This window comes from Papio anubis, chromosome 1 (genome assembly GCF_008728515.1).
Source record: "Papio anubis isolate 15944 chromosome 1, Panubis1.0, whole genome shotgun sequence".
NCBI lineage: Eukaryota > Metazoa > Chordata > Mammalia > Primates > Cercopithecidae > Papio > Papio anubis.
In genome coordinates this window covers 202,074,364-202,095,204 of record NC_044976.1, presented here as the reverse complement: position 1 = coordinate 202,095,204, position 20,841 = coordinate 202,074,364, and the positions used below count along the sequence as shown (strand labels likewise).

General features: G+C 41.1%; 1 protein-coding gene across 21 annotated transcripts in view; it reads left to right on the top strand.

The window, feature by feature from the left end:
• Positions 1–20,841, top strand: part of SIPA1L2 (signal induced proliferation associated 1 like 2) — a 231,545-nt gene that overhangs the window by 37,631 nt on the left and 173,073 nt on the right. For 5 of the 21 annotated variants that reach the window (XM_031659380.1, XM_031659357.1, XM_031659423.1 and 2 more), the window contains exon 2: positions 1,524–1,639. The exons of 15 other annotated variants lie outside the window; for them this stretch is intronic. The gene's annotated coding sequence lies outside the window, so the exon portion shown is untranslated. Of the gene's footprint in view, positions 1–1,523; positions 1,640–1,926; positions 2,143–20,841 lie in introns of all 21 variants that reach the window. One more of the 21 variants, XM_031659366.1, reaches the window with a different exon arrangement.

The following is a 20,841-nucleotide window of genomic DNA, read 5'->3' as shown; positions in this document are numbered from 1 at the left end:
TGAGGATGCTGCCAGGGTGGGGTTTTGAGAATTAATAGGGGGCTGAGGTCAGCCTTGTCGGAGACAGGAGGGTAGAGATGACTAGAGGGTCAGAGGTCCCACTGCTTGGGCAGGAGGGCAGGAGGGCAGGAGGGCAGGAGCCAACTGAGCAGGGCTGACTGAGGGGCCTGAGCTTGCCCTTGTGTCTTTGAGGCTGCGTGGTTTAGACTCTGCCTGCCCAAGCAGGGTCTGCCCTGGATGTCCATGGAGTATAAAGAGGCCCCGTTAGGTGAGGGCAGTGCAGTCATTTGCTGAAGGTGACTTTTCTGAGGACCCATTCCTACTTTGAATATTGCTTATTTGACACGATTTCTTAAGTGCGATGTTTCTGTTTTGTCTTTTTTGTGTTACTGAGAATTTGTATCTTTTCATTTAATTTCCACAGCTTGTTGGAAAATGCTGGCCACTCTGACTTCTAAGATACTTAGTGACATTTTATAGATAGTTCGGAATTTTTTTTTTTTTTGGAGGTGGAGTCTTGCTTTGTCACCCAGGTTGGAGTGCAGTGGTACAATCTCGGCTCACTGCAACCTCTGTCTCCTCAGTTCATGCAATTCTCTTGCCTCAGCCTCCCAAGTAGCTGGGATTACAGGCATGCACCACCATGCCTGGCTAATTTTTGTATTTTTAGTAGAGACAGGGTTTCACCATATTGGTCAGGCTGGTCTTGAACTCCTGACCTCAAGCGATCCACCCACCTCAGCCTTCCAAAGTCCTGGGATTACAGGCTTGAGCCACTGCACCTGGCCCGATAGTTTGGATTGTTTCTGTGTAATCATTTGAACAAAACCATAACAAATCATTTTATGAAAAGCACCCTGGAGATGGTAAATCCAAGATTGGTTTCAGAATTCTTACTTTGTGAACTACATTTAAAAAAATGTAATGTAGTCTCCGGGTTAGGCCTTAAAATGAAGCGCCCCCATTGATATCCTGCTTATGTTCAGGAATATCTAGGAAAAGGTATTAGCGCAGAAGCTGAAAGCACACAGCCGGGTGCGTGCTGAGCTGATTCCTCACCCCAGCCTTTCTCCCATGCTGCAGAAAGGACTCAGGAAATGTGGCCCATCGTTATTACTCATGCTTGTTAAACAGGAATTGACCAGATACCTCATTTTAACATTTTAAAGATATCTCTATGAGAGAGTTGAATATTTGACTTAGGACTTTCAGGAAAAAAAAAATTCTTGTTTTTCTTAAATGTGATGTTTTGTGTTTGTTGTAAACATGTGATACAATATGTAATAATTTATGCAGCCTCTGAACACACTGTCTTCAGAGTCATTTTGCAGCTGCTGTCTGAGTTTCCTAAGTCATTTGGATTTACTTGGGTGTGTTCAGCCCAGGTAAAAATTTGGATTTACCTGGATGTGTCCAGCACCTGCACCACTATTAAAACCAAGAATCTCCTGAGGTCAGGAATTACAGGGGACTGATTCTCTTCATTACTTTGGACTAATTTGCCCCTTCTTCCATTTTTCTAGTCGTACACCTGAAGACCATGAAATAGAGGATTTAAGGAGAGAAGAAGAGGGTATTTTCAACTTTTTTTTTTTTTTCTTCTGTGAACATTCGGAGAGGATAAACTGAAGCTTGAAATGTTAGTGCTCATTTTAATTTTATATTAAATTAGTTCATTAAGGTTCTTTATGGAAAGGTTATAAAAAAGGTTTGTTGTTTTTGTTGTTTAGTTCTAGAAAACCTAGCAGTTTACAAAGTTTTTGGGTAACAGTAGACATTCCTTTCTTTGATTCAGTAAGTTTTTCAATACCTGAGGGCCAGGAGTGTGTAGACTACATGATAAATCAGTTTTTATTTTATTTTCACAGAGTTAATTTGATTTAAAATCAACAGACTTGATTTATGAAAGAATACTTGTATTTTTAGATCTGAACATTTTAGGTGGCTACAATTTTACCCCAAATTAAGAACCTTTGCAAACCAAGTGGCAGGTGGTCTCATTCAGCTGTACCAGTTCAGATGTGTTTACCTCTGGAGATGGAGTGAAAGTAATTGTATCTGGCAGATAGCAGAGGAAAATTGTCTTCACGGCTAATTATTCAGTGACTTCTATCTATGCAGCTTCCCATTTTAATTCTGACGGTAAGTGTCTGCAAATGTCTGTGCTAAATATTCCTCTTGCTATCAGACAGCCTCTAAGTAAGACAGAGTGTGTGTGTGTGTGTGTGTTTGTGTAAGAATTGATAACTTTATATTTTTTTCCTCCCTTTTCTCTGGTAGTTTATTTTTAGTAGTAAAATAGTGGCAATGGATAATGCAGTAATGTTTTCCTTCTTTTTCTTCTTCTGGTAGCCCCTTCCCAAGAGTGATTAGTGGGAAAAAAGGGACACAAGGGCTCAGCCCCACTAGAAGCACCCATAGAAGTGGCCCTTTATGATGGCAGGTGGCACTTACAGGCTTGGGCTGTTGCTGTTTCAACTGTGTTCTTATTTCTTTAAGCAAGAGTCTCAGCCAGTTCTAGTAAATTAAAAATTAAAACGTAAGAAGTGACTCTTGTTCCTCTTGGCCAGGATAGGCTGGATTTTGTAGTAAAGCGACCTTGGTTCCCTGACTGCTTGCTCAGGAGTTTATTGGTACAAGGGCTCGGAAGCATTTTCCCCTCTCCTTGTCATAAGGTACCGCATCTTTTGGATTTTCTTAGACTCTGCTCTAACATGGCCTCGCTAAGGAGACTAGAAGACTGAGAGAAAACCACGCCAGTCAGTAAACTGCATCACGAGGCCTAAAGAGAGAGCTTAAAGGCAAACACACAATACAAGGCAGAGGTGCCAGACGGCGTGCCATTCTGGGTTATAGGTTAAGCCTTGTCCTGTCCTTCATGGAGACCAGCCAGAGGCAGCCACATTCCTGGTCCTGGTGGGGGCTGCTGGCCTGAGGGCTCCACTGCCCCACCCCAGATAGACCCAGGGAGGAGCCGGGTTTGGTGTAGAACAAGTAATGGGCAGCACAGTCCTCATGAGTAGCAAATCTTACAGGACTGATTCTAATCCCGTCATGATCAATATGGAAATTTCAGTACTCGAGTATGTGTGTGTGTTGATCTTCTCTCTGAAATATAAACAGCTAAATTATTTTCCAATTTGATCAAGGAAATAGGGAATCACATGTGAGCTATTTTTGTAATAGGCTGAGTTACTAATTTTTGTTTCACTCTTTCCATTTAAATGCTTTTGGCTGTTTTGTCATTGTTCCTATGTGGGCTGCTATTTTCAGATAGGGTACTGGAGGTCAGTAAGGCCAAGAGAGACGGTGAGCACTCCTCAGTGCCCCCCGTGTGTTGGCTGCACTCGGGACAATGGACACACACCTTGAAATCAACCGTATTCTGATTTACCAGGCTTTCCTTTAACCAGCCCTTTAACTTGATCAAGGTTTAATCCCTTTTGTTTGTTGTAAACTATGTTGAGGAAACCCTTACAAAGCAGAGTCTTTCCTGTTTGTATTGTCTGCATTTTAGGTGGATGGGGTGGGTTTCATTTCTCTCTTAGAGTCACTTCTCTAATCCAGTTTCTTTTGTCTAATGCATGGTAAAGAATTCACTGTTTGATACTGTGACTGACTTTGGTTTGCTGTTAGTTGGAAGATCTCATATTCTTTCACTGCAGGACCATTCCCCCCCCCCCTTTTTTTTTGTTTTTTGTGGTGGTAGAGATATTGGGAGGAAGGCAGGGATGGAACTAATTTGTGTGTGGCTGGTTCCATGGGCGAGGCCCAATGCCATGTGCTTCTCTAAGCCACATTCCCCTTTAGGAAGTAGGTAGGGCCCGAGAGCTGGGGTCTGAATCAGCATGTGACATCAGGTCCACCGTGTTTCTCCTCCATATCCTCTGCTTTCCAGAAAACAGTATGTATGAACTCCAGCTCACTTTCTTCTGGCTATCTTGTTAAAATGCTGGTGCTATCACTGAGTTAAATTTCTTATTTCTCCTTCAACTTTATTAAGTTTTGGTTTAATTTGTTTGCTTTCTTCAGACTCAAGTTGTATACAAAAATAAATGGAGCTTTATTGAATCTCACTGCTCAATTGGTGACACACACTTTTTAGAGAAATCAAGTCAAGAGTCATTTTTATGGGGCGTCTTGAGATAAACTCTTGAGGGATTTTGAGTAGGCTGCGTGGGAGGGCCCTGGAGGTGGAAGTGAGAGACTGTGGGAATGGGGAGGTGAGGACTGTCTGTTCCTTGTGCTTCAGCAAGGTGTCTTGAGATAAACTCTTGAGGGGTTTTGATAGCCTGCGTGGGAGGGCCCTGGAGGTGGAGGTGAGAGACTGTGGGAATGGGGAAAGGAGGACTGTCTGTTCCATGTGCTCCAGCAAGGTGTCTTGACTTCCCCTCTGGGGAAGAGGGTAGGAGAGATGGAATTCCTGGCTTGCGTCGCTGGATTGCAGGCACACTCCAGTGGGCTCTGGAAGCCCTCAGAGGAACCCTTGACTTGAGATAGAGCAATGACTTCCTGTTCTGCTGTGATTCGTCCTCCTTGGCTGGATGGTTTCTGAACTGCTGCAGGAAGTGTCTGTTTAGCTGTGCAAGTATTGTTTCAGGAATTAGAAACTGCATTTCCTTTCCTGAAATGCATATGCCTTTCTATAGATAAGCAGATTCTTTTTTCTTTTTTATAGTTCTTATACCTCAAGCATGCCATTTTTCCAAACAGGAGCCTATACGTGAATGCACTTATCAGTTTTCCCCTGGGTTCAGTAAAATGGATTTGTCTTAGATTCTTGTAGGAAAATTGTTGACAGAGAGTTGAGGGAAGATCAGGTAAAAAGTATCCAAGTGTGGAATCCAGTGGAGAACAGAGCTTTGCCCATTTAAGTGTCTGACAACCGAGTTATTTGTAAGTTATGCCAAGGATATTTTTAGAACTCAGTATCTTATCCTTAGGTTTCCAATTATTTTGATTCCCCAGCAGACTCCAAAGGGTACAAGAGAAGTGAGATTGGAAAAATTTCTGGGAAGAGAAGCTCAACTGAATCTTAACTGTGGTAATTAATTGGCAGAAAATCAATAATTCAGTGAGAAGTCTCTCAGCCAATGGTGACGAAAGACAATGTAGTGAATGTGAGTCGATTTGGGAGAGTATACAAGTACCAGTGAGCTAATTGGGTGAATTTACATACTGTGTTACTGTAGTGTTACACAAGACTAGTCATTTGGGAAATTGATAGAAGATTAATGGAGATCCAAATGTTTAAATAGTTTAATCATTGTCTGACCCTAAAGAGAAACCTCAATGAATATGTATTTGACTTAATGAATTGAAATGAAACTGCGTTTTGTCACCTGATGTTGAGGAAATTTTACCTCACCTGCTTTATGTCTCAAATTCTTTTCCATAAACCTGCCCGTGTGTTTCCTTGTGGGAACTGCCACCTAAATGTTTCTTTCAGATAGTGCTTCTGAATTATTTTAGTCTCATGCCTTTTTTCTACACTCTGGAAAATAATTGAGGACTCCAAAGAGCTTTTGTTTATGTGAGTTCTATCAATCACATAATCTATCATATTAGAAATAAAAAAGGGATTTTAGAAATCATTATTGAATTTAAAATAACAATATACCCACCTATATGTCAACATAAATAATACTTTCGTGAAAAATAACTATTTTTCCAAAACAAAGATGCTTAATGAGAAGTATACTTCATTATTTTTTGCAAATATCTTTAATATCTGGCTTATTAGCAGACAGCTGGTTTCTTGCCTTGCATCTGCATTCAATCTGTTGTGATATGTTGCTCTGGTTGCCATCCAACCAAAGAAAACCTAGCCTCCCAGAGGTTTGTAGTTGGAAAAGGCAGTGTTTGAATTTCCTTTCAGATAATAGTGGATCTTCTTGGATGTTACACTAGAAAAGTGGTATCTCAAAGTGTGGTTGAGATATGTGTAGATCCTGAAACCATATCTATTAACTTTAAAAACTCTGTTTTATGTTTTTGAATATCATGCATTGGCCACTTGGAAAATCTCCCAAATGTTTATACATTTCACTTGTAATATCAAAAATTCTTGTCATGAATTAGAAAATTCTTAAATGTAGGGAAATTGTCAAGATCACAGTGGATATTCAAGTTTTCAGAAAGTCTAAAATTTTCATAAAAGCTGAATCTTACTGTTTTCCTCAAAAAAGGGCCCGTTTTGTTCTTTTTCTTTAAAATGCTGGCCGGATAGCCTTGTCTGAATAACCATTGTTTATATATCGCTCTGTCAAGTACAAGGTTGGGTTCAATGAAGAAAAGTGGCTCATCACCTTATAGGTCCACCCCACACGTGCTGACCCTTGCGACAGCCATCAATATATGCTGCATCAGGGCTTTCCCTTCCATCACACAGAGTCATAGAGTGTGTGTGCTCAAGAGTCAAGACGTAATAAAATCAGTTTTTTACTTCTCCATTGTATTAGTCTGTTTTCATGCTGCTGATAAAGACATACCCGAGACTGGGCAGTTTACAAAGGAAAGAGGTTTAATGGACCCACAGTTCCGCATGACTGGGGAGGCCTCACAATCGTGGTGGAAGGTGAAAGGCACATCTCACATGGTGGCAGACAAGAGAAGAGTGAGAGCCAAGTGGAAGGGGTTTCCCCTTATAAAACCATCAAATCTTGTGAGATTTATTCACTGTCACAAGAACAGTATGGGGAAAACGCCACCATGATTCAGTTATCTCCCACTGGGTCCTGCCCACAACATGAGGGAATTATGGGAGCTACAGTTCGAGATGAGATTTGGGTGGGGACGCAGTCAAACCATCTCATCCATCAAGGACAGTAAGTGAGGTGACGGACCTCTTCATTTATTTTAACTGCAGTTATGTGGTGAGATGACAGCTAGTAAATACAGTCTGGGGCCAGTGCCTTGCTGTGTGGTAAGGTACACACATTTTTACATGCTGTTGCTCTTGTACTGTTGATGCAGTACAAAAAGGCAAATAATAGCTTTAGAATTCTAGTTTGACCTCACAGATCCAGTTGAAGAGCCTTGGGGATCCTAAGAGGCCCATGGTTCATACTTTTTGAGAACCACGGCTTTAAGACATTTGGGAAAGGTGCTAAATGGGATAGAACTAGACTTGATTCGTTATGAACTTAGTATTACAGAAATGGGTCAGATACCTAATATGTGTGTGATAGACGTGTGGGGCCACGTGGGAGGGATGTGTAAGAGAGTTCCTGGAGTGTGGCACTTTCACTGGGGCTGTTGACTCCTGTGTCCTGAACATCTAAATCTGTACCTGGTGGATCAGTTCATACTCTCTGTGGCAGTTTGAATAATTAGGGCAAATGTAATGACTGCGTAAATTCATTGGTTTTTAGAAAGTCAAATGGGTTTTGTGTTTGTAACAAAGATTAGTCAAGGTAATCTTTTTGTATTATAAAAGTAATAAAGTTGTGAAATATAGCTACACAGCCCCTCCCATCCCACCTTCCTGTGATACCATCATCCTCAGTCTCCCTAGCCCTTGTATGTCTGTTTCCTATTACCATTAAGGCCCACGACACCAACTGTGTAGACATACTCCAAAAATAATAGATGCAGCCTTTATCATTATTCACTTAAAAAGCCAACAAAAGTTCTTTTCCCTTATTGGGAATGTGCCCAGTATGAAGGGACAGCATCAGATTGGGTATGTAATTGATGCTGTTTGTGACAAGACTCCTGTTTCACTCGTGTTTTCCCAGCGATTTCGCATTGTAACTAGGTAGTGATGATGTTTGCTTGTTTTCTATGTATGAAGAATCACAAGTGTGTCCTTGGGTGGCTCTTGAAGAGAAAGCTTTCACGCCTAGAAGAATACCTTGTTATTTCTTTTTTTTTTTTTTTATTCTTCCTTAAAAGAAATTTTAAGTCATTTAGAGTAGCTGTTTTTGTGTGTCGATATTTTGGCCCATTTTATTTTTCTCTTCAGTTTTCTGATTTGTGTGATTACGTGAGGAGCTCTTCCTGTGAATCTCAAGCACTCAGGTTGGAGTCGTTTGGTCTTTGGAGCAAGCCAGGTGCCCTTCAACTGTCCTTTACATTAGGACTCCCTGGTAATAACTGTGGTGATGACGGACTTGTCTTGATAAAATGACATCTGATAAAATATTAATAAATACATTATAGTGGACACCTGCTTCTGAGGATGTGGATGTGCGAAACCTAGACATTCTATTTATGAATGTCTTTTTAATTGAGTCCCCTGGACACAGAGAGAGGACCCGCATGATCACTGAGAAAATATCAGAGTACAGGTGGCAGAGCTGTGGCAGAATCCCCTGCTCAAACTGTATCACTGTGCGGAGACAGAGCTAACAAACAGGGTCTCAAGGAGAAACCGAGTCTTGTGCTTTGCTTTCATGCGGGATTTTTCTGAGTTAGCTGATGAAACCAAGCTAAGTAAATATTATCTTCTTTTTGTGTTGGCCTTTTGTTTTGAAATATTCCAACTCTATTTCCTCCATAGTTTTCTCTTTATTGCTGTTATTATTTTTACAGATTAGAAGTACCACCTTTTCCAGTCTTGCTCATCGTGGTTTTTCCTACTTAAAGCTGTGAACTATTTAATTCAGTTCAGCAAGCATTTTTGGAGTGTTTGCAAGTCAGTAGCTGTGTTATTACCAAACCTGCCATCTTTACTTTCTACTGTTGCTATAAGCCCTTTGATTTGCATGTTCAGTATCAGCACTCTTAGCAGCTTCTTCTCTGTGTTTGCCTCCCTTGGTAGGTTTGTAGATTAAGGGGACCTTGTAATGGAGAATGAGGCTTCCAGGATTGGCCTTCTTCCTCCTTTGTTCTCTTTGTATGGTTTCATCGTTCTACTTTACTCTTTTACATGTGCACAGAGCTTCCAGTATCAAACTGTCTTTTGGAGCAGGAAGAAGTAGTTTTGGAGATGAGAAACACAGGAAGAGAGAGGAGGGAGAATATTAGAGAAGAAAATTATTCTCTTTTGATCAGTTTCCATTATGCATTAACCATTGGCCTGTCCCTTTCCCCACTGTCCCCTTAGACAGACACTGTACGTCTTCATCTGTGCTAATATAATGAGGTCTGAATAGTTCTGTGGTGATCCTATGACCATTTTCGTAGCTGAGATTGTAAATATCTTCTTTTACTGTGGGGAGAACAGCACTCAGCTAGAAAATAAGCGTAAGCCTCCAGAAGAGTATATTCTGCTATGTTTATAGAACTGTCATCTTTGGTTCTAATATATTGCTGCTGAGAAATTGATACAAGTTGTGTTTACTTGAATACAGCAAATTACCTAAATAGGTAGGTAAAGATTATTCACTTTTATTACATTTCAAATGGTTTCATTATATTTCTCCAAATTGTACATGTGTTATAGAAGTTAGCTTCGTGTTTCTACTCTTAGGTGTATAAAATCAAGATCTCTTCCCCAACTAAGGAGATATATAATGGTTCAAATCTGAACACCATGAAGTAATTGAGCTTAAATGAAATATCCCCTACTACTTAGTGAATGTTTGAGATAAATCAGCCGCAATACTTCCTTTCTCCCCCATATATGGCAGCATAGTTATATAACCTTCTAATGATGGATTTATTTCTTCACTTCCAGAAGTGCTCAAGCCTATTGCAGACAAATCTCTATAAATTTAGTTTTCTTTTTTTATTTTTCTTCTGTCTCGTTGACCTAGCTCATCACAGCTTTCCATCTAGCGTTTTGTATAAGTAATCATTTAAGTATGATTTAAGAGGTTCATCTGATAATGGGTACTTTCCCTTTGTAGGGGCCAAGGGAAAGCTTCCCTGTCACCTTCTGACAGTTCACTGAAAATCACTCACAAGAGGTAGATTAATGGGAGGAAATGCATACTAATTTATTTGGTCACAGTTGTATATCACATGGGAGCCTTCAGAATGAAAGACCCAAAGATACAGGATAAACTGTCCATCTTTATGCTTAGGTTCAACAAAGTATGGACAGCTGTGCAGAAATATGATTGGACTAGGCTGAGATGGGCAGATCACAAGGTCAAGAGATTGAGACCATCCTGGCCAACATGGTGAAACCCCATCTCTACTAAAAATGCAAAAATTAGCTGGGTGTGGTGGTGCACGCCTGTAGTCCCAGCTACTTGGGAGGCTGAGGCAGGAGAATCGCTTGAACCTGGGAGGCGGAGGTTGCAGTGAGCAGAGATCACGCCGCTGTACTCCAGTCTGCTGATAGAATGAAACTCTGTCTCAAAAAAAGAAAAAAAAATGACTGGACTAAAAGGATATGATTGAATGCTAACCGACTGAAGGGGAAGCCCAGCAAGGCCTGTCTGTCTAGGTTCTTCCTGGCCTCTCTGAGCATGTACCCCTTCCTTCTGGGCATGGTGCGGGACTGTCTCTGAAATGGGCATCTTATGATCTACAATAAAACATGGTGGGTCAGACAATTTCTTTATGGCCAGTTTTTATACAGAGAGCAGGAGATTGTGTGTTTAGATTTTATGGATAGCTTTGGGCAAAAGGGATTCTAGTTTCTGTGAGTTGACTTGGGGAAGAGGGATTCTAGTTTCTGTGGCTTGCTTCGAAGGAGAATGAGAGACCAGAGACAGGAGGGCAGAGAGAGCTCCTTTTGAGGCCTTTGTTATGTCATTTTCTGAGCCCCAGCATCTGTCAGTGTCAGAAAACAGAGACATATTTGCCTTTCATGGACACCTGTAGTCATTTGAGTGAATTTAGACTTCCTTAATTTATTACAGTTGCTTTTAGTAGCTGTCCTTAAAATAGAGAATATTCTTGAATTTAACACGTACAATTTATTCTCTCCTCTCTTTATTGACTTAATGAGTACTATTTCAGGTTTATAATAGAATTCCCCAGTCTTAAAATGCTTATGGCATTGAAACATCGTTAAGTTAGAGCTTTATTCATTCTCCACAGAGAATGGAGGACACTGTGGTTTTCATTGTGCTCAGTTTGACCATGGATCGTCTTCGGGCTGTATCACTATTCAACTCTTAAGATAACAAATATAAACTTCTACTTTAATGAGTCATATTTTCTCATTTTTAGTGTTTTGCTTGTGTACAAGCAGATGGTAAAAGCAAACTAGTTAATGATGGAAAACCCTGTATCAGCTATGTATGCTAAATTTTATGTCCTGTTTTTTTCCTGGATAGGCATGCCTGTGGTGACGCATATTACTTCCTTACTTCTGTCTTTTCTGCTAATAAAATTGTCTCTGCTTCCCATACTAAAATGATACCATTGTTTGTAATGTTTTACAAATTGGATGGAAGAGGTGTGTGTTCACCAAGCAACATCGTGACTTTTCACTGCTCCACCCTTTACCCAGGCAAGTTGGAAGAACAACTATTTGAGTGTGAGAACGAGAGCACCAGGACAAGAAGCTGGCAAAATAAATGGGAGATATTGCTAGTGGCCTGGTTGCCTTGACTGGAAATTTGCACTTTGTGTTCATTGTGGAGTAGTTAAAGCTTTTTAGCTTGAATTTAGCAGGGATGTATTGGTTTCCAACGAGTCTTCCGTATGTATCTTGTTTGTGGGAAATACTGAAAGAGCCACAGAATTTTCAACACCACATGGAGGCTATCCCAATAATCACAATAACTTAATTATTTGTTCTTAAAAGCTCAGAGAAGAATTAATGTAAAAAATTATGGGAACCGTTATACACTGTTGGGGGGAATGCAGATTAGTTCACCCACTGTGGGAAGCCGTTTGGAGATTTCTCAAAGAACTTAGAACTACCATTCGACCCAGCAATTCCATTACTGGGTATATAACCAAAGGAAAATAGGTCATATACCAAAAAGACACATGCACTCGTGTGTATCACTATGCTATTCACAATAGCAAAGACATGGAATCAACCTAGGTGCCCGTCGGTGCTGGATTAAATAAAGAAAATGTGGTATATATACACCATGGAATACTGTGCAGCCATAAAAAGAATGAAATCATGTCCTTGTAGCAACATGAATGGAGCTGGAAACCATAATCCTAAGCAAACCAGTGCGGGTGTAGAAAACTAAATATTGCGTGTTCTCGTTTATAAGTGGGAGCTAAATATGGAGCACCTATGGACGTAAACACGGGAACAACAGATACTGCAGACTACTAGAGAGAGGAAGGGAGGGAGGGAAGGAAGGAGGGGAGGGGGTAAAACATTATCTCTTGGGTACTGTGCTCACTGCCTGGGTGCAATATACCCATGTAACAAACCTGCACATGTACCCCCCGTATCTAAAATAAAAGTTGAAAGAAAATTATGGAAAAAGCATAGACAGTGAATTGTGACATCTTCATCAGCAAATGTTTCTAGAATGCAAGAAGCTTGCCTGCTTATTCATTTCACCAGCCGTTTATTATTATGTATAAGGCTTCTGCCCATTCAGGATTCACAGTTGAAGGTGCAGACATGTCCATCAAGAAGTTACATAAGAGACTGACTGAAAAACCTTCCAGCGAAAGGTACACGTAGTATTCTAAGTGAGTAGTAGAGAGGAAGAGACACTGTCTATCTAGGAAGGTTTTCTTTAACAGTTTTTTCCCTTGGAAATGTCTGAGAAAGTTTTGTGGGGAATGAGGGGCTTTTAAGACGCAAAGGATGCTGTTTATTTTGGGTAATGGGAACGTCTTGATAGAAGGGACAGAGGCAGGAACCTTTAGGGCATATTCTTTTGGGAAAGGTCATTTAATATGTATTCTGACTGTCAGGTAGGGAAGTCGAGTTAGGAAGGTACTTGGGCCATAGTATGGAATTATTTGAAGGTTATTTTGAGATTTAAGTTATGCATAGTATAGTTTTGAGTAGATACGTCTGTGTGAGCTGTTATCAGTGAAAGAAACCCAACTTAAAGTAACTTAAGCAAAAAAAGAAAGTAACTGGGATGTCTCGGGTGGCATACTGCAGGCATTGTTGGATTCAGGGGCTCAAGCATTGTCAGAAGGCCTCTTTTTTCCCTCTCTCTCTCTGTGCTGGCTCTGCCTTCCCTGTGTTGAGCTCTGCATAACAGCCCTTTCTCTGTGATCTGTGAGACAGTGGCCAGCAGCTGCAGCCCACACCCTCCTAGCTTAGTTCCTTTGGCAGAACTGAACTTCTTAAGATCCCTACATCATCCCAGAGAAGACTGTAGATGACCTTGCCATGGCCTGCACATGTCCTTGAACTAGTCACAGAGCTAAGGGAATGGTGTGCCCAGAGCAACCCAGGGGACGACAGCATGACATCAAGGGCAGGGATGGTTCCTTACAAGAACCAGAAGGGAATGTGGGAAAAGGGCACGAGACGGACAGAAGCTTTAACTGCCATAGTCGCAGCACAAGAGGGAGGGTAAGAGAAGACTGGAGCTGTTAGCCCCGGTCGGGAACATGGGTGGAGGAGGAGATTTGTCAGGAAGGATGTAGACTCCATCTTCTGCATGTTGAGCTATAGGTGCTGTGGGTCATTCATGTGGCAGTTGGCTGTGAGGGCACAAAGGAGAGGGATAAAGTTAGTGTTGTAGCAGAATAAGGGATTGATGATAAAGATAATAAAGGGAACCAAAATATTTTATCCTGAAATATACTTTGACATATTTCAAGATGGCTATTCACTGGGCTTGAAATACAAGAATAGCTGAAAAGCTGTCTTTTGTAGGGAGGATTTGCATCTGTAGGGAATCTGCATTAATGCAGCCAGGCTTTCTCTAAGGCCCTCCCTTGTCCTGATGTAGGCAAGATTAACTGAGAGTCTGACACCTATAAAGGTCTGAAAAAGAAATTATCATCTATTCTGTCTGAGGGCTGCTACCCGTGTGAGGTTTCAGATGCATAACGAGGCCACCTTTGCTAGCCAGGACTCCTCCCCTTCCCATAACTGTCCCGTCATCATAACTTGAGGCACCATCATAACCTGTTTTTGGCCGTGTTCCTGTCAGACATTTTCCCCAGAGTGATTCCTTCTTGAACAGGGGCTGAGTAAAATGAGGCTGACACCTACTGGGCTGCATTCCCAGGAGATTAGACATTCTTAGTCACAGGGTGAGACAGGAGGGTCGGCACAAGATACAGGTCGCAAAGACCTTGCTGATAAAACAGGTTGTGGTAAGAAGCTGCCAAAACCCACCGAAACCAAGATGGTGACAAAAGTGACCTCTGGTCATTCTCGTTGCTCATTATATGCTAATTATAATGCATCAACATGCTAACAGACACTCCCACCGGCGCCACCACAGTTTACAAATGCCATGGCAACCCCGTGAACTTACTATACAGTCTAAAAAGGGGAGGAATTATGACTTCTTGGGTTTCTTGCCCCTTTCCTAGAAAACCCATGAATAATCTACCCCTTATTTAGCATATAATTAAGAAATAACTATAAGTATACTCAGTTGAGCAGCCCATGCCCCTGCTCTGCCTGTGGAGTAGCCACTTTTTAATTCTTTACTTCCTTAATAAACTTGCTTTCACTTGACGAATTCACCTCGAATTCTTTCTTGTGTGAGATCCGAGAACCGTCTCCTGGGATTGGGATCAGGATCCCTTTTCAGTAACACTCCAAGCCCCCATTCTTTCTGTAACCTCCGAAAAAGCTTCGCCCATCTGGCCATTTCTTTGAGTTCTTTTATTTTGTGAGACTTCTGTTCATATTAATATATTTGCCTTTTCTCCTGTTGATCTGCCTTTAGTTGATTTTTCATCGAGTTTTGGAGAGTGAAGAGGAAGTTTTCCCATGGCTCCTACAATAGCATGGAATAGGGAAGCTCACTGAGGAGGATCAGAGGTTAGATTGGATTGCATGAAATTGCTGCTTTTTTAGGTCAAAAATAGAGAACCATTGATGGTTTCATATGGTTCAACCTGTTCTATGGATTCCCTTATGGGAATGGCTGTGTTCTTTCCGTCACTTGCTTATCCTGTAGGAAATGCCCTGCCTCTCTCCTTCTTTATTCATCTCTTTTGGAAATACATACTGGGTGCTTTTTAAGTACAGAGCATGTGCTTAGTCCTGGATATGTGGTCATGATCTGGACCTTGCTGGCATCTAGAGTCTAGACTGGAGTGTTTTGGGGCTAATAGAAAACTCTGAGGTGTAGTGGTACGGGACTGCAAAACAAACACAAACAGAAACAAAAAGTAGCCTTTTTTTGATGCTGGCTTTCCCCAAATACTAGCAAATCCATCCTAACAGTAAGTAGAGACACGGGCTGATGGAATATTTGTGTTCATTTCAGTGGAAAGAAAATGTTTGCCTTCACTTTCTCAGAACTTTCTTTTGCTGGAAAAACAGCTGATGAACCTGCAGGTAAGAACAAAGAGCCAGACCTCTGTGTGTCTGCAAATCTGGTTTTCACACAGAGCTTCCTGTTGAAGTGTGAGGAGCCTCCTCTCAGTGACAGACCAGGGAACAGGGGAGAACCTACCCCCCTCACTCTTGGCATCACAGCACCTGGCCCCAAGCTCTGTTGCTTGAGAAGGCTGTGCGCTGAAAGTTCATTTCTTTTTTTCCTGTCTCAAGGCAAAACAAGGTAAAATACAATAGCCAGTTGCCTCATATAAACCACCTGCTCAATAGGAAATGAAGTAAAACTCTTGCAGTCCCTATTGCCACTTGAAGAATTTGTGGTTTCCTTTCCTGTCAGTAAACAAAAGCAGTCAGTTAAAAGAGTGGAACATTAATTGTTTACAGGATGTTTGCTGTATCAAAGGAAGGAAAAGTGCCTTTTACAGACGGTTCATTGTGTTGGGATATTACAACATCGAGTGTCTCCTAGAGAAGAGACATTAAGCATAAGAGCATAAGATATTTAGTCACAAAACACAGACTGTTTCATTAGCAGGCCTTTAAAAGACTTATTTTGTAAACTCAAGTTGAGGGCTTCATGACGTATCAGCATAAAGAATATAGATGAGAATAGAAAGCTTCCTTAGAGAAAAAATGGGATCCCAAAATTTTGAAAAATATTGATGCTTCAGAGGCTTTGAGGTTTTTTAAATTGTAGAATATCGTGCTTTTTTTTTTGCAAGAAACATTTATCTTTTATAGTTCAGTAATGTATTTTACCTAGTCTTCCCCACGTTGCTTTTCAGTACCTGCATACTTTGGAGGTTTGCTTATTTCCAGACAACTGCAATGAAACATGTTGCAGTATAGCAAGTCACACAATTTTTTTGTTTTTTCCAGTGCATTTAAAAGTTACAGTTCACTATACTGGAGTTTATTAGGTATGCAGTAGCATTATGTCTAAAAAATCTGCAAACCTTAATTTAAAAATACTTTTTGCTAAAAAATGCAAATGATTATCTGAGCCTTCAGCAAGTCAGTCTTTTTGCTGCTGGAGAATCTTGCCTCAGTGTTGATGGCTGTTGACTGATCAGGGTGGTGGTGGCTGAAGGTTGGGCTGGCTGTGGCAATTTCTTAAAATAAGACAACAGTGAAGTTTGCCACATCAGTCAGCTCTTCCTTTCATGAAAGACTTCATGCTGTTTCATAGCATTTGACCCACAGGTAGAACTTCTTTCAAGACTGGAGTCTCTCCTCAAACCCTGCCAATTTATGTAATATCCTAAATCCTTTGCAACAATGTTCATATCATCTTCACCAAGAGCAGATTCCGTCTTAAGAAACCAGTTTCTTTGCTCCTCTACAAAAAGCAACTCCTCATCCATTTAAGTTTGATCATGAATTTGTAGCAATTTAGTTAGATCTTTAGGCGCCAATTCTAATTCTAGCTTTTTTGCTATTTCTTCCTCTATTGAAATGTTGAGCCCCCGCCCTAAAGTCATCCTTGAAGGTTGTAGTCAACTTCTTCCAAACTCCTATTAATTGTTGATATTTTGACCTCCACCCATGAATCATGAATGTTCTTGATGGCATCTAGAATGGTGATTCCAAAAGAGTTTTGGTTTATTTTGCCCAGATCCACCAGAGGAATTGCTATCTGTGATAGCTATAACATTATGAAAATTACCTCGTAAATAATAAAACTTAAAAGTCAGAATTGCTTTTTAATCCGTGGGCTGCGGAATGGATGTTATTAGCAGGCAAGAAACAACATTCTTCTGCTTGTACACCTCCGTCAGAGCTCTTCGGTAGCCAGCTGCATTGTCGATGAGCAGTAACGTTTTGAAAGGAATCTTTTTTTCTGAGCACTACGTTTCAAAGTGGACTTAAAATATTTAGTAAATGATGCTGTAAACAGATGTACTGTCATGCAGGCTTTGTTGTTCCAATGACAGAGCACAGGCAGAGTAGATTTAGCACAATTCTTAAGGGCCCGAAGATTTTCAGAATGGTAACTAAGCGTGAGTTTCAACTTAAAGTCACCAGCGGCGTTAACTGCTAACAAGAGAATTAGCCTGTCCTTTAAAGCTTTGAATCCAATCGTTGACTTCCTCTCTCTAGCTATGAAAGTTCTATAGGACATCTTCTAATAGAAGGCTGTTTGATTGACATTGAACATTTGCTGTTTAGTGTAGCTCTCCTTGTACCTCATGAACCAGCCTCTGCTACCTGCAGAGTTTTCTTCTGTGGTCTCCTCACCTCTCTCGGCCTTCACTGAATTGAAGAGAGTTAGGGCCGTGCTCTGAACTAGGCTTTGGCTTAAGGAAATGTGGCTGGTTTCATTGACTATGCAGAACACTCAAACTTTCTTCATATCAGCAATGAGGTTGTTTTGCCTTCTTATCATTTGTGTGTTCACTGAAGTAGCACTTTTAATTTCCTTCAAGAACTTTTCCTTTGTATTCACGACTTGGCTGTTTGGCACAAGAGGCTTAGTTTTGGGCCTGTTTTGGCTTTTGACATGTCTTCCCCACTGAGCTTAATTGCTTCTAGCTTTTGATTTAAAGTGAGTTAGTTGACTCTTACTTGAACACAGAGAGGCCGTTGTATGGTTATTAATTGGCCTAAGTTCAACATTGTTGTGTCTCAGGGAATAGGGAGGTCTGAGGAGGGAAGAGAAATGGGGGAGGCTGGTCGGTGGAGTCATCAGAACACAGTATTTATGGATTAAATACACTGTTTTATATGGGTGTGGCTCATGCCAGCCCCAGACAGTTACCCTAGTTCCATCCAAGATCTCTGATCACAGGTCACCATAGCAAATATGAAAGTACTGATGGAGTTGAAAGTATTGTGAGAAACACTAACTGAAAACTTTGTGTCAGAAAAATGGTGCCGATAGGCTTGCTCCATGCAGGGTTGCTGCGAACCTCCAGTCCGTAAAAGATACAGTATCTGCGAAGCACTGTAACATGAGGTTCACCTTCTACCTAGTACTGTGTCTGAGTCCCTGACGGTACTAGACGTCCACTGATGTTATACAGATTGAGCCTGTTGTGCAACCATCACCATCATCCATTTTCAGACCTCTTCATCTTGAAAATTCTGTGTCTATTTAACAGGAACCCCATTTCCCCTCACCCCAATCCCTGGCAACCGCCATTGTGCTTTCTGATTTTATGAATTTGACTTACTCTACATACCTCATATAAATGGAATCATACAGTATTTGTCCTTTTTGTGACTGGCTTATTTGCTTAGCATGGTATCTTCAAGGTTCATCTGTGTTGTAGTTTGTGTGAGCCTTTCCTTCCTCTTTAAGGCTGAATGATGTTCCATGGCACGTATTTCCCATATGTTGTTTCTGCATTCATCTAATGGGCATTTGGGTTGCTTTACCTTTTGGGCCACTGTGAATAATGCTGCCGTGAAAAGGGCTATGCCAGTTCAGCTTGGAGACCTTGCTTTCAGGTTCTTTTGGCTGTATGCCCAGAAGTAGAATTGCTGGGTTTTATGGTAATGCCATGTTTAATTTTTTTTTTTTTGAGGTACCCACTATATTATGCATCAGATTTTAAAACTCAGAACTCTATATTGGCTACAAAAATTGTCAGTGAGAATTTCTCTCCCCACCCTAACCGCTGCACATAATCTTACCTTCAGCCACAATTGAGGGGACTAGTAATTTTTCATCTACTGTTTCTGTGCTTCATGAAAATGGAGACAGATTGAAAAAGGAGGGCTTTTTAAAACTGAGACTAGTCATAGCCTTCTTGGTGGGTGACCTTACAGTTTATCGCCTCCCAAAGTGAAAGGAGCGCTGTTAATGCTATGCTGGGTTAACAGTTGTAAACTGGGACTGGCTCTGGGGTGCCCTCCTTCCTGGGATCTGTCTTGTCTTTTGGAGGAAGCAGTGCTGGATCTTGCCAGCCTTTAGAAAGCCACACAAGCCACACTGTCAGCTGGGCGCGGTGGCTCAAGCCTATAATCCCAGCACTTTGGGAGGCCAAGACGGGTGGATCACGAGGTCAGGAGATCGAGACCATCCTGCTTAACACAGTGAAACCCTGTCTCTACTAAAAAAAACAAAAAACAAAAAAACTAGCCGGGCAATGTGGCGGGCGCCTATAGTCCCAGCTACTCGGGAGGCTGAGGCAGGAGAATGGCGTAAACCTGGGAGGTGGAGCTTGCAGTGAGCTGAGATCCGGCCACTGCACTCCAGCCTGGGCGACAGAGTGAGACTCCGTCTCAAAAAAAAAAAAAGAAAGCCACACTGTCTTTGTAAACCCATGTTTATATGGTTTTGTCTGAAGTGTATTCTCCACATTGTTGCGTTTTGAGTCCATGCAGTGTCAGATCTGAGTGTGAGCCCTGGGGCGCTTGGCTGTGGTTGAGTTTGCAGAAATTCTTACGTTGTTTTAAAAAACGGTGTGTTGAAAGCATGATCTTAGGAGTCCAGCTAACTTGAGTTCACATCCTGCGCTTGCTGATTCGCCTGGGGCAAATAACCAGTGTCTTGCGTGCCAGTTTCCTCAACCAGGGAGGCAGAAAAGGCCAATTGTTTTTTTCTTTTAACGTGCTGGTGAGTTTGGAAATAACATATATGAAGTGTTTTAGTAGAGTGTCTAGTACGTAGCACTGCATATCTAATATTGACCATCGCCATTATCATTAAAAGAAGATGCAGTTCAACAGAATTTAGTACCAAAATGTATAACTGGAGTTCTCAAAATTTTTGGTTTTAGGATTCCTTTGACGTGCTTAAAAATTATTGGAATTCCATGGAGCTTTTGATTATGTGGCTTATCTCTGTTGATGTTTACCATACTATAATTAAAACTGAGAAATTTGAAAAATATTTACTATTTAAGAATGATAGCTGGGCGTGGTGGCGGGCGCCTGTAATCCCAGCTACTTGGGAGGCTGAGGCAGGAGAATCACGTGTACCTGGGACGCAGAGGTTGCAGTGAGCTAAGATCGCATCATTGCACCCTAGCCCAGGCCACAGTGCGAGACTCCGTCTCAAAAAAAAAAAAAAAAAAAAAAAGGACATAGCTGTGGAGTGGGGTTTAGCTTGAAAAGGTGACCTTGCAATTTCACGTCACCTTCTGGCTCCTCAAACAGTAGGTTGGCAATAAGGCAGGGCCCCCTTTCTCACTGAGAAGATTGTGGATCTTTCCATATGGATTTTCTGTTACTAATGTTACTCTGATTCTTTGTTTTAAAATAAAAATTCTGAATGTAAACAAAAGAAAAAAAAAGGACAGTAGTAACCCCTTTATATTTTATTATAAGCAGCATTTTTTGAAAGTAATTATTTTTCAAAACAGAAAAATTAATAAGCAGAATGATATTGCTGTATACTTAATTTCATTAATGTGTGGCTGAAGAGAAGACAGCTGGATTCTCTTACCTGCTTCTTCATTTAATCTCTTGTGCTGTCGTATGTTCCTCAACCTCTGGAAAACTCCATTGAACATTGGGGAGAGATGAAGAGTAGAAAAGATAAATAGTGCCTTGGTATCAACATGAAAATGGAAACCTTGTGGACCCCT